At 37.2% G+C, this 14326-nt stretch overlaps 1 pseudogene; it reads right to left on the bottom strand.

The window, feature by feature from the left end:
- LOC113351447 overlaps positions 1-14326 on the bottom strand; it is a 31380-nt pseudogene that overhangs the window by 16878 nt on the left and 176 nt on the right.

The following is a 14326-nucleotide window of genomic DNA, read 5'->3' as shown; positions in this document are numbered from 1 at the left end:
GCCATTCCATGGGACCAGTCGTGGATTCGACCATGGAATAGGAGCAATAATAGATTATTCTGGGAGTTCAGTAGTGAATGTCACGACAGAATTAATCTTAATTAGGATTAATTAGCTTTGTGGCTCTATACTAGCAGAGCAAGCTGTCTAGGAGCATTAATTATCTCGATATGAGTTTGTCGGTAAGTCATATCCTTTATATAGTTAGGGTAAACTTGTTGTTTGTTCCTGAAGACGTTATCGCTCTATACTAGCAGAGCAAGCTGTCTAGGAGCCGTTCATCTCGTGATACTATATAGAAATAATCACTGAAAGTATTCAGTATTCATGAGATATGCCGTTGTCCAGTCGTGAGACTACATATCTACATGTACTCTGAGAGAAAGTATTCTCCGTTGAGAATTCGATGAGAGACCCGTGTCTCGATACTCACGTTTGATTGCTGAATCAGAGCTTCGTATAATTATGAGTTTACGATTTTATCCTTTGTCGAAAATCCACCATCTACAATAGTTCATGTTTCTCTTCAGGAATTTCTGCCCAAGGTATTTTCTCCCAAGACGATGATCTTTTCTAATTAGAGAGATATGATCATGTGGAGAAAACGTAGTAATGTGAGAATTCTCAGAGATAGATAAATATCTCTTAATTCTTTCAATGAGATTCTCATAAGATTTTCTCATCCTAAGGACTTCCTTATTTTCCACATTAGTGTGATTGTCTGAAACAACTATCGAAAATTCCTGATTGTTTCTTTTGGCAGAGATTTTCCCTTTCTCTTCCTTCTGAAGTCGTTCCTTATCAAAAACAGAATTGTTTCGATATGGGTGCGGAGGAACCTTTTTTCAGAAGCGATTATCAACTCTTTCCTCTGATTTTTTTGAGTGATCTTATCGGGATGTGGTATAATCTGTCTTTTTACTGAGGAATAATCTTTCAGTTTTGTAAGACAAGAAACTTCCTTCAAAATTTTTACCACCGTATGTTGAAGAAGTATAAGTTTCCTGTCAAGTGACTGAAAATTGTATTCCTTACAATCACCACGGAATCGGTTCAAAGTTCATTTGGACAAGATTTCGTTTGATCATCAGTAGATCTAGAATCTGGTTTCTCATCCTCTTCCAACTTGATGTAGTTAGGCAAACTACCATCATCTTGATCTGTTTCAGATGTGATTAAACCGGTTTTGTCACAATCTGTAAAAGTCGAGCAAGGACTTTTATTTTCCTCATCAGAAGAAATCACAACAACATCATTATTTAGAATCATAGGCGTGTCTCTTTATCTGTAAGATATTTACCAAGAGCCTCTAGTTTGACAGTGAGATCCATTTTCTCTTTGGCTAGACAATTCAGTTGAATGTCTTTTTCTCTGATCTCCTGTTTAAGAAGATTTGACTCTGTCTTTAAAATGAGTACTTTAGAAGACAGAGATTGTATAGGCTTTAGGAGTTTTATCAACTCTTTATCAACATCTTCTCTTTCATCAGAGATAGACATAGATGTTTTCGTAACTCCTGGATCATGAGTCAACGAAGTAGTAACATCTTCAACTTTTGAGTATTCATACTCTTGCATAACGTTAACTGAATCATACATTAGATTCAATTCTTATAGGTTGGATCGCACCAAACACAAATTGTTAGATCTTTTCGTGTTTGCCTGCTCTGATACCAATTGAAAAGGAGAGGGTACCCAAATATACCTCAAGCTAAAACTTTTCCTACCTATAAGTCCTTTCTCCGAAAGTGATTGTCTATGGACTGAGTCGAGACAATACAACTAATCGGTTCACACTTCGTGTGATCGTCTATGGATACGAGATCGAGACAATACAACAACGAAGTATGTTACTTGATAAAAAGGTTCGGACTTAACCAAACACAATAGGATTCACTTTTTAAGTAATAAATAAGAATTAACGTTTGTGTAATTTACTTTAATTATAATAAAACAATTATAATGCGGAAATATAAAGTAAATGACACAGCAAGATTTTTCTAAAGAGAAAACCGCAAATGCATAAAAACCCCGGGACCTTGTCCAGAATTGAATACTCTCAGGATTAAGCCGCTACACAAAATTACACCTAACTTCGTATAGTTGAGACCAAGCAACTAAACCTATAGTTCACCTAGTTCCGTATGTATTCCCACACCTCCGACCTTAGTCACGTACTTGGAACAATTCCTTTGGTTCGTATTCCAAACATTAAAGCAACAAAAAATCTGTTTGGTATCAACTTTATTCAACCAAGTGATATGAGTCGGACAAAAGCTCTTCTGTTTATCTTAACATAAACTCCTTCGTCGGGTTCTTAGATCTATCTTATATTCAATTACCGAAGTAATCGTTTAAGATTAAACCAACAACACTATTAATCCAAAGAATTGTGTTGATGCCGATCAACTCAATTAATCAATCCAATCTATCACAAGGATAAACCGATTATTAATTGGATCCTCTTTTACCGAAACAAGTATTGTGCACACTAAAGATTATGAACCCATAAATCAGAAATCTTCAATATCTTCTTCGTCTTCAAATCTTCTTTGATCTTCAATAATAACCTGCACACAATCACTTGAATTTCTTGTGATCAATCACACACAGAACGGAGTCTGTTAACAATGGATTATCACAAGATCGTCTTTAGAACTAACAATAGTCTAAAGATCCATGTCGAAACTCTGAACTAGTTTGAGTGAATCTTATATCAGAAGAGAAGATTCTCAAGCATAAACAAACTAGGTGCAATCAAATTTCAACCACCGTTATTCAATCAAATCAATGAAAACAAAAGATAAACCGCAATTATCTAGTTTCCCACCAACGGTACACGCTAGAGCTTCTCAATCCCAAAGAAGACTTTAAACTGCGCGGCCGTAAGAGATTTTGCCTAATTAGGTTACTCTCCTCTCCGCATAGGCGGCTACACCAGTAACAACACAACAAAGAGGAAGCATGTTGTTACGAAGGATTAGTTTGCTAGAAAGGCAAACTTCAAGTATTTATAGACAAGGAAGTTTGGACACCAAGGAATTTCCAAAACCGAAAATATTCTCAAGATATTCATTAAATCACAAATTCGGTTTTCATAATTCCTGGAAATGCTCTGTCCAAAAATAATGATCGAAATCTCTCGGAAAATCTCTAATTAGTAAATGCACATTACTAATTCTTATTTCCCTACAAAATGAAGTTAAATACCTTAATTAAAAGATTCTTAACTTATTTATGTTTCGATCCTGGGATTCTCTTCCCTTAGATATTAAGGAATAACTTTGAACAATTAAATAATAAACATTTTGTTGATGGTGGATTTTAGTTCAGGGATAAAATTGTAAAATCCAAAATTATGCCTTGACATCCTACAAAGGACAGAGCCACTAATAAGTGATGAATACTTCTTCACTTTACTAATCCATCCAGGTTGGAGCATGTAGCAACAATCCCATATACCCTGTGAATTTATAGCATTCTCAATCAATACACGATTAGCCTTGTATTTCCCGCTGAACTCTCATTATTCGTGCGGCATGACGACTGAGTGTTGCTCTCAGAAGAGCAACACGAATCTCCAAGCGTTAATAATGAAGCATATACGAAATACTCGTACAGGCTGCCGCTCTCGGTGTGTTATACTAGCCCGATTAAGCATACATCTCTCGGTGTATTATACTAGCCCAATTGAGCATCTGGACTGTCCATATCAGTCTCAGAAACAATCACGACCATCCAACTTCACCAGCATGATTGGATGGCTTAGATCGAATTCATAACCCTCAAGCAGGTATTGGAATGTTCAACACCGGACCAATGCGGACCCCGCATGGTCGGCCTCCCCAAAAGGGTAGCATGGCTTGCCAATTCGTCCAGCCAAAGCAGTGTGGACGAGAAACCCTAAATTAGGGTTTGCAGCACATTACATGTGTCGCAAATCAGTCTCAACCATCCATCTTCGCAGGCATAGATGGAGGGTGTAGATGTAGATTCAAAGGACCCAGAGCATGTCAACACAAACACCGTGTGCCCGTCTACATACATGACCGATCGGTCAGGACCAAACATGGATGGTCGTCCCAATTCGTGCGCCCAAACAAGGCATGACGCACGGCTGGCAAAACCCTAATTAGGGTTTTCGATCACGAGCGTCCATTTTCACCTGATCGAACGAAGGGTCTAGGAGTCGATTAAGCAGGTCCAGTGAGTATCAACACGATCACTATGGGCCCACCTATCTCCACACCCGATCGACCAAGGCATATCATGCATGGTCGTCTCGATTCGCACGCCCAAACTAGGCGTGGTCACACCTCCCAATTGCAAACTAATTTCGACCACTCAACTTTGCCGGAAAAATTGAGTGGCTCAGATCACGTTTCTATGGAGTATTAAGGTATGGACGTGTACACCAGCCCACCGACCGTATACCATACTAATCGGCCAAGACCGACCAAGCTTGGTCGTCTCGAAACGCGCCCCCGAAGTTGGCATGACGTGCGGATTTTGCGGCACCGGATTTCTGTCGCAAATTGATCTCAACCACTCAACTTCGTCGGAAAAATTGAGTGGCTTAGATCACACTTTCATGAGACAATGAGGTATGGGCGCCTAAACCGGCATGTCGTCTACACACATGCACGATCGTCCAGGCCAAAATTGCGTCCCAAGCTTGGTTTCGACCAAGCTGAAGAGTGATGCTTGCGCACCTCTTCATAAACCCTAATTCCACCAACGGTCGCAGATGAGTGTCTCAAAGATCATCTCGTCCGTTCAACTTCACCTGCTTGGTTATACAACCCTGGTCAGGAGTTAACTGGTCAATGAGGTGTTGTGGTGATTACCATCCGCCACTCTACCACACCAAGTAATTGGTCAAGTCAGGACTAACCTGTACAGCCCCAAACGATCACTTGAAGATGGCTAGACACACATGTATTTTAAGACGCTTAATCGTGACTTACTCCATTAAGCCTTAAAACAGCGATGCTTCATACATACTGAGTATATTCGATGCATTACTTGCATAGAATACACACGATACTTCATAGGTATCGACTTCCTAAATAACTTAGTTGTTTAATTTAGTATCACATGCTGCTTTCTGTGGGTCCCACGATCCACACACTCGAGACATCAATCATGTCACAAACCGGGGGATACATACTGGGGTGTTAGTCTGGCGGTTTACAGCGTGCAGCGCACAACGTACCATCACAAGAACGTGTCAGGAAGTCATGGACGGATAGTGATGATGGGAGAAGTGGGCAAGACTGATTGTGTAACACTAACACACGCCACTCCACTACTTCATCACTCCACTTTCTCCACTTCCCATGAGATACTGGGTTATGCTCAATGACTTGTATAAATAGGTTCTCCTCCCTATTTTCAAACAAGACAAGACAACAGAAGCAAGTGTTGATACAACTGTATTCAAACACCGGAACTGATAACTTACATTCTGCAAGCCAGTTCAGCTTTCTGATACAAGTCATACATAGCCAACACCTTCACAATCTCAACACCTTCTTCGCTTCCCTTCTTAAGATCAACCCCATATCCTTCACTTTGTGACCGAAGCAAGTCTGGAACAGCCATTTCTTGGTTTAGGCCAGAATCGTACATATTGATTTCTCGAATCACAAAGCACTCCCGTGCAGTGCATTTGTTTAGGGTTTAGATTCATTCCTCATCCACACACCCCAAATTACCAAATTCGGCAGGAATAGTTTTCACCCATAAACACATTCATAGCACGTGTTCAAAGTATGTCGACATCCTTGCTTTGTAAGTTCTCTTTCACACTTACAACCTTGAAACCTATTTGCCACACTTCCAAACGAGTTTAGAATTGGTTCATCTGACTTTGTCCTACAGTACTAAGTCCCGGGGTTTTTATGCATTTGCAGTTTCCTCGTTAACAAAATCTCGTTGTATCATTTACTTTACTTTTCTGCATTATAATTGTTTTATTATAATTAAAGTAAATTGCACTTTACATTAACTCCGCATTACTTGATAGTGATCCTATAGAATATTTAGATAGTAAATTTCCTACTACAAACTAACTTCGGTCTGGACTATAGTTGAACCCCAATCAATCTCACACTGATCCAAGGTACAGTTGCGCTCCTTACGTCTCTGATCCCAGCAGAATACTACGCACTTGATTCCCTTAGCTGATCTCACCCACAACTAAGAGTTGCTATCACCCAAAGTCGAAGACTTTAATAAACAAATCTGTATCACATAGAAAAGTTTACGGTAATAGATAAATCTGTCTCCCACATAAATACCTACGAGTTTTTGTTCCGTCTTTTGATAATTAAAGGTGAACAAGAACCAATTGATAACGCGGACTTATATTCCCGAAGAACAGCCTAGAATTATCAATCACCTCACAATAATCTTAATCGACGAGCGAAACAAGATATTGTGGAATCACAAACGATGAGACGAAGGTGTTTGTGACAACTTTTCTATCTTGCCTATCGGAGAAATTAATCTCAAGCCAATTTTACGATTGTACTCAAATATGATAGAAACATCAAGATCAGATCACGCAACTACAGAGAAAATAGTTGGGTCTGGCTTCACAATCCCAATGAAGTCTTCAAGTCGTTTACCTACAGGGTCTCGATAGAAACCTAAGGTTAAAGGAGAATCGACTCTAGATAATACAACTAGTATCACACAGGAGGTATGGGGATTAGGTTTCCCAGTTGCTAGAGTTCTTATTTATATAATCTTTCAAATCAGGTTTTGCAATCAATGTTAGCTTAGTAACAAAGCATTCAATATTCACCGTTAGATGAAAACCTGATTAGGTTCAAGCTAATATCTTTCAACCGTGAGATTGAACTTAGCTTGTTACACACAAATGAAATGCACGTTTATTTAGGTTTGTGTAACCGTACCCAAACATGTACATTTAGTTGGTTCAACAGTAATTAACCAAATGGTTAGCCATATGAGCACTTTCATATCAACCATATTCATCTTAACCATAACTAGTTCAAATGACTCAAGAGAACTAGTTAGAGAGTTGTTCAATTTCTTAGATCTCATATAAGTACATAAGACACAATCGAAGCACAAACGATTTGATTCACTCGAATCAATTCATGAACTTTATAGCCACGGTTTGCAAGTATGCATTCCTTAGTTTATATAAGTTTAAGTTCACGAATAATCGTTTTTAGAAACTAACCCACTTAAGTATGCATACTGGTACGTGGACTTAAGTACCCGGAATAAGTTTGTTTTCAGTTCACAAACTCCAAAAGAAATTCACGGGATGTGAACTTCTTACAGTGAGCGTACTAGTACGCGGACTTCAGTTCCGGTTTTCCTGAGCAGCAAAGTACGCATACTTTGGTTAAAGGAATAAGGACTTACACACGTATGAGTTATCACACAATGTTTATATCCTTTCAAGTTTATATTCTAAACTCTCATTTCAATCATTGAAACATTCTTAGAGGACGTTATATAGTTGTTGTTCACAAGCTATTTTTTGTCACATCGATTTTCAAGTAATTGAAACTAATATGACTTTCGCCACTAGTAAAGATGAACTTGGCCAAAGCGAAATCTTACCAACACATATTTCGAGAAATAAATAAGCGAGATAAACTCTGCTCGAAATAGCAAATGTGTATAATTATAGTCTATATAGCAATACGGATTTTGTCTCAAGATAGGAGATATAGTAGATAGACTTTTGAGTGATAGATAAGTTCAAGTATCCACATACCTTTTAGTCGATGAAGTTCCACCAGTTGCTTGAGTAGTTCTTCGTCTTTGTATGATGATCGCCATGGAGTCTAGAGCTCAACTACACTTTATATCCTAGTACGAGACTTAGCTAATAGTAGACTAGAAATCAAGACTTCAAGTTTTGATCACTAACATTGACAAACATGCTTGAGATAGCAACACATACGAGTTCGACCGAGCAGTGCTCTAACAATCTCCCCCTTTGTAGTGACAAAACTATCAATACATATGGAATACAAAATAAATAAATAAACTTTTGTAGCTTCTCTTCCACATGCATGATCTCCTTGGTTCTCCAACATTACTCGAAATCTTCGTCACTTCCAAGTACTCCAATGATTCCAAAGGTTGTAAGTTTAGCATCATCGTTGTTGAAAATCCGTAGCTATAACAATGAGAAAACAAGAGTTCTCAATCATTGTTACACAGTGTCATAGTATTATTACACATAATCAAAGTTCAATTGTATCACAACTTCGACAAAAATACTATGGTGATATGTATCACCCCCCCTTAGTCAATACTCCATCTCACATGGAAATCCCACCCCACCCCCACATAATGATCCGAAAACCATATGTATTTGTAGTGTGAACTACACATTAATTCTCCCCCTTTTTGTCGATAAAATTGGCAAAGATACGAAAACTAGTGGGATCCTAATGAAATTTCCATAGAGACATTTCATGACCAAAAGAAAGCACATATCAACTTTTTAGATGCCTTCATATAGCCGAAGCTAAATGCATTCATCAAGGAGTTTATAAAGACACAAGATAACCCCTATAATATTCCACAGCCGTACTCCCCACAAAGATTTGGCAATTAAGTACAAGTTCAATTAAGAACTCTCCCCCATAAAATGTCATTCCCTAAAGAACAACAAGAGCGACCTTACTTTCACAAGAAAAGAAGGATTTCTTTGGACATAACAAATCACATACGAATATGAATTTGAATCCAAAATACTTAATTAAATTAACCACAAGAAAACCCATGATTAATTTAATCAGAAATGCTCAACATAAGAGAACTTATGGAGCCGTACAGTATATACATAAAGGTATGGATCAGGGAAGATCAATACTGCGGAATAGACACGAATTCATCCTATTTTGCATCACTGTTTGCACAATGACATATAATAGACATAATCCTCGTAAACAAAAGTTCATCCTATCTTCCATCAATATTTGCATAATCACATACAATAGGCTTAAATTTTGTAATGTCAAAAGTTCATTCATTCTTTTATCAATACTTGCATATCGACATGTGAAAGACTTAACTTTTGGCAAAGTATGGGACAATCATAGTTTACGGACGCAAACACGCATATCCCATAACAAATTGCAATATATAAAACCATAAAGATTAATACTGCAAAAATCATCTTCCAAACAATTTTAGAATTTAAACAAATAAACCTAAAAAACAATGAAGATGAAAACGTTGGAAATAGCTGTGTGTAATCACAATAATGGCTATTCCAAACTCTAGTTATTCTTCCTAAAAAATACAAGAATAAAATTCTCATAAGAAGATTTACTAGACAAAATAAAATCAACAAGCTAAAGAACGAGGACAGACACTTAAACCATCAAAACTGAACACGAACTGGAATCAAATAGACGTTTCAGAATCCTCACGAGCCTTGAGGTCTTTGAGCTTGTGATTGACAGCATCTACTGCTTCTTCAGAGAAGATATCCTCATTGAGAAGATCTTTAACATGTGTCTTTATGAGACCAAGTTCAGAAGTAACCTTTTTCAACTCAGTTCTTAACACATCAAGACTCTTCAAAGTATCAACGAGCTGCAATTTTGCGTCCTCGAAATATTTAAGAAGATCATGAACCACTTCAGCAGAAACCATATCCTCATTCTCAACATCCTGATGTGTATAGGCATAGTAACATGAGGCATTAGGATGATCATCTTCTGCTAGGGTTCTTTTCTTCCTTCCCTTGGACTCGAAACCAATACCTTTGTCAAGAAACCCTTTTGCAAAACCGCTAGAGTTAGAAGAAGACATTCTTGACAAGCCACAAAAAAAAAAATCCCAGAGTATGCGTAGGAGACTCAAGGGTTTTGGTATTAACTGGTTTCTTAGGGAAGGTAACTTTTAGGGTTTCTAAAAATTGATTCGTGACAGTAACACGGGTACTCGTACGAATACAATCTTGACCCAACAACAAAGGTATGCAACCAGTCTTATTTTTTTACGACAAGACATAATTTCTACTATGTGAAAAATATCACAAGATTTTTTTTGGCTCAGAAAATTTTATATCTCCATAGAGAAATAATTTAGAGCACACAACATAGTTGTAACAAAAACAAAAGAAGAACAACATCAGACACAACCAAAACTTTAAGCAAAGTTGTCTGCAGACAATAGTTTAGCTATGGACGATAAGAAAATAACTCAACTAAACAGACAACAATTTTTCCAACAGTATACCTGGTTATTAACACATCTTACTCAACAGGATTTTTATGAGTAAGTTTTCAATCCTTGTGATTAATTGACACAAGTATGAGCTCTAAGCTCATTAAATAAACTGTGTTTATGGTTGGATCTCTCTTTCCTTTCGAATCTAGGAAAGAATTCTTTTTGATGTGATAAATTATCATAAAACTTACTGTCATCATAATACGAGACAAGGTTTGAGTTCTTACCAGAAGAATTTTGATTTGAGGCGGTTGACAACCTGTTGACAGTTTCTTTATAACCTTCAATTATATCCTTCAGGTTATTTCTCATATCATCATTTTTCTTCCTTTCTCCTGGAATATTGTTCACATCAAAGGTAACGTTATCTCCTCTTTTAACAGAAGAAAAAACTTGATCTTTCCTTAGAAGATTTTTGTTAAGACGTGTGTTCTGCTTCTGAGTATTCGAGGAACTCATTGAACTGACTTTCATGGTAGCATACACAGGGTAAGTACGAAAACCAATTGGTTTAGACATACGAGTGTCAGTTAACCCTTTGAGAATTAAATCCAAGGTGTGTTGAAGTTGAACAAAGGAATTTTTATTCAACCTAGAGATTCCCTTTTGTTTAACAAAACCTTTTGCCTTGCAAAAGAAACATACTTTCTGATCACCGGAGTGATTAGATAGTGCAGTCTTAACAACCTCGTTTGGAGATTTCTTCCTTCCATGTGATGTGGAACAACCTTGATTAGAGGAGATGACTAACACATCTTTTCCAATAGGAAGGGATTCTGGTTTTACTTCTAGAACTGGAAATCCTTCAGTTGTGGTAGAAGTACATGGTATATTAGACCGCTTGGAGCATCCTTGAATTGAGATTTTACTCAAGCGATGTTCAATTTACAAAGCATCCTTTTTGAGGCTCGCCTCGAGTAACATATATGAAGAATGATCTTCAGTATTTTCTTTGGATTTACAGTCTCTTATTACACCAAGAAGAACATTGACATGATTTTTCAACCGATTAAACCTATCAGCCTGGATTCTAACAAGATTCAAAGTCAGTTCACTCTCTTAAGCTGTTTCCCTTTCGTTAATAGAGATAGACTCTTTTGAAGGGTTATCGGAATAACACATATCAGTGTCTGTCTGTCTCATCAGAACACTAGGTTCGTCTATATTTGAGATTGACGAATCTTTGTCTTTAATAGATACAGTCGAGACAAAACTTTTATTTCTGGTGATGCGTTTATCAGAGATAGTACTCTTGTCCATAGAGTCAGATCGCTACAAACACAGACTTAAAAAATCTTAAACGTGTTTGCCTGCTCTGATACCAATTGAAAAAGCGGGGGTCTAACAACCACACCCAATATTTCGCTTAACAATCTGTATGGACAAACTCCAATATACTTTTAAGAGAATCAACTAGACAGTCAGACTCAATTTAAAATTATACCAAAGAGTTATATCTCACTTTCTCGATTCAATACTTACTCAAGCAAATAGAAATATGCGAGTCTAATTGAATACAAGAGAAATCACTTGAACGGTACCAAAGACCAATGTTCAAGGATCAATCAATTTCAATCAATAACCAAAGGTTGGATTTCCCAATTGATCGATTCAACGCACAACCTGTGATATTTCAATTATATAACAAAATATTATGTGGAAAAGAAATAACACAAACACCAAAAGTTTTGTTAACGAGGAAACTGCAAATGCGGAAAAATCCCGGGACCTAGTCCAGATTGAACACACACTGTATTAAGCCGCTACAGACACTATCCTACTACAAACTAACTTCGGTCTGGACTGTAGTTGAACCCCAACCAATCTCACACTGATCCAAGGTACAGTTGCGCTCCTTACGTCTCTGATCCTAGCAGGATACTACGCACTTGATTCCCTTAGCTGATCTCACCCACAACTAAGAGTTGCTACGACCCAAAGTTGAAGACTTTAATAAACAAATTTTTATCACACAGAAAAGTCTACGGTAATTGATAAATCTTTCTCTCACAGAAATACCTACGAGTTTTTGTTCCATCTTTTGATAAATCAAGGTGAACAGGAACCAATTGATAACCCGGACTTATATTCCCGAAGAACAACCTAGAATTATCAATCACCTCACAATAATCTTAATCGACTAGCGAAACAAGATATTGTGGAATCACAAACGATGAGACGAAGGTGTTTGTGACTACTTTTCTATCTTGCCTATCGTATAAATTAATCTCAATCCAATCTTACGATTGTACTCAAATACGATAGAAACAGCAAGATCAGATCACGCAACTACAGAGAAAATAGTTGGGTCTGGCTTCACAATCCCAATGAAGTCTTCAAGTCGTTAACCTACAGGGTCTCGATATAATCCTAAGGTTAAAGGAGAATCGACTCTAGCTAATACAACTAGTATCACACAGGAGGTGTGGGGATTAGGTTTCCCAGTTGCTAGAGTTCTCATTTATATAGTCTTTCAAATCAGGGTTTGCAATCAATGTTAGCTTAGTAAAAAAGCATTCAATATTCACCATTAGATGAAAACCTGATTAGATTCAAGCTAATATCTTTCAACTGTTAGATCGAACTTAGCTTGTTACACACATATGAAATGCACGCTTATTTAGGTTTGTGTAACCGTACCCAAACATGTACATTTAGTTGGTTCAACAGTAGTTAACCAAATGGTTAGCCATATGAGCACTTTCATATCAACCATATTCATCTTAACCATAACTAGTTCAAATGACTCAAGAGAACTAGTTAGAGAGTTGTTCAATTGCTTAGATCTCATAGAAGAATATAAGACACAATCGAAGCACAAACGATTTGATTCACTCGAATCAATTCATGAACTTTATAGCCACGGTTTGCAAGTATGCATTCCTTAGTTTATATAAGTTTAAGTTCACGAATAATCGTTTTTAGAAACTAACCCACTTAAGTACTCATACTGGTACGCGGACTTAAGTACCCGGAATAAGTTTGTTTTCAGTTCACAAACTCCAACAGAAATTCACGGGATGTGAACTTCCGACAGTGCGTGTACTGGTACACGGACTTCATTTTCGGTTTTCCTGAGCAGCAAAGTACACATACTTTGGTTCAAGGAATAAGGACTTACACACGTATGAGTTATCACACCTTGTTTATATCCTTTCAAGGTTATATTCTAAACTCTCATTTCAATCATTGAAACATTCTTAAAGGACGTTATATAGTTGTTGTTCGCAAGCTATTTTTCGTCAAAGCGATTTTCAAGTAATTGAAACTAATATGACTTTCGTCACTAGTAAAGATGAACTTGGCCAAAGCGAAAGCTTACCAACACATATTTTGAGAAATAGATAAGCAAGATAAACTCGACTCGAAATAGCAAATGTGTATAATCATAGTCTATATAGCAATACGACTTTTGTCTCAAGATAGGAGATAGAGTAGATAGACTTTTGAGTGATAGATAAGTTAAAGTTTTCACATACCTTTTAGTCGATGAAGTTCCACCAGTTCCTTGAGTAGTTCTTCATCTTTGTATGATGATCGACATGGAGTCTAGAGCTGAACTACACTTTTTATCCTAGTCCGAGACTTAACTAATAGTAGACTAGAAATCAAGACTTATAGTTTTGATCATTAACATTGACAAACATGCTTAAGATAGCAACGCATGCGAGTTCGACCGAGCAGTGCTTTAACACTATGTAAGATTCTTCTTTCCACTCTTCACTACCTATTGCAGGTGGTGGAATTATCTTCTATGATTGTGAATGGAATTATGTAGGTGGAAGATGCTATACATACCCAGCATCATCAGTAATTCTAGAAGAAGTCAAAGCTCTCATGACATCAATCTTATTAAAAACTATTTTACATACTGACAAAGCTCTTTCGGTTTCTGGCAACTCACTATTAGTTGAAGTTGTAAATAGAAAAGTTGTTAATCTCAGTTGGATGGTCTAACATATGCACCACTCACAGTTTAATCAATTCAATAGACACACAAGGTAAGGCAAACACCCATTAGGTTGCTCCGTCTAGACGGAGGACCAGTATCCTCTATTATCTGTAACTTAGCCCCTAATCTTTTTTCC

This window comes from Papaver somniferum, chromosome 1 (assembly GCF_003573695.1).
Source record: "Papaver somniferum cultivar HN1 chromosome 1, ASM357369v1, whole genome shotgun sequence".
In the NCBI taxonomy this organism is placed as follows: domain Eukaryota; kingdom Viridiplantae; phylum Streptophyta; class Magnoliopsida; order Ranunculales; family Papaveraceae; genus Papaver; species Papaver somniferum.
The sequence above is the reverse complement of the archived record's forward strand: the minus strand, read 5'-3'. Positions and strand labels throughout refer to the sequence as shown.